The following is a 1,028-nucleotide window of genomic DNA, read 5'->3' on the forward strand; positions in this document are numbered from 1 at the left end:
TTTGAAAGCATTCCTAATAGCATCTATCAAGTAATATGCCTTGCTCAATGGTTCATGGAAGTATTAACAGTTTTGGTAACTGACTTTGTAAATTGAAATTCTACAGCCTTACACTAGTAAACGCTTGTGCTACACACGGAAGACAGGTATAGTCAGTAGTTGAATCTTTAAGACAGTCACTTCATCAACACTCTGACATGTCTCAGAGTAAACACGGCAAAAGCCAACAAGCTTACGCTGGCCAAAATCCAGAGCCAAATTCTGATGAAACACATTTCCAGCTTCCACTCAAGAGGAAGCGAGGCCTGAATTATGTTGCACAGAATTGCAGAAGTGACGACAGCTGCTCTCCACCAAGGAAAAAAAGACGAATCTGTGAAGAAAAAACTGTGTTGAAAAGACAATACAGTCAGATTTCCAAAGGCAGCAAAAAAAACTCTGAGAGCTACTCTCCAGAGAGAAAGAGGATGAGAGTAGACACTGAGAAAAAAGAAACAACAGTGACTCGGAGCATCCAAAAAAGTTCTTCTTCAAGGACTATCCAACTCCAAGTTCAGAAAAAGAATAATATGAACTTGAGTGATACCAAAAACTCTCAACACACGCCAAAAGACAACAAGAGGCCAGGACAAGCACCAGTGACACAGAACATCCAAAAAAGTTCTTTGTCAAGGTCTATCCAAGACTAAGTTGAGAAAATGGATGTTACGACCTCGAGTGATACCAAAACCTTTGATAACACTCCAAAAGACAACAAGAGGCCAGGACAAGCACCAGTGACACAGAGCAGCCAAAAAAGTTGTTCGCCAAGCACTATCCAACTCCTAGTTAAGAAAATGAACAACATGACCTTGAGTGAAACCTCTGAAAACACACCAAACACACCAAAAGACAACAAGAGGATAAAATAATAAGCAAGAAAAAGAGGAGGCCAGTACTACCAAACCAGAAAATCCAGAGGCCCGAGATGACAACATGCAGAGAGAAAAGCCAAAAAAGAAAAAGAAGCGCAACTGGTTTCTGAGACT

Source organism: Pundamilia nyererei, unplaced genomic scaffold (genome assembly GCF_000239375.1).
Source record: "Pundamilia nyererei isolate P.nyererei 1_Seehausen unplaced genomic scaffold, PunNye1.0 scaffold00064, whole genome shotgun sequence".
NCBI classification, from domain to species: Eukaryota; Metazoa; Chordata; class Actinopteri; order Cichliformes; family Cichlidae; genus Pundamilia; species Pundamilia nyererei.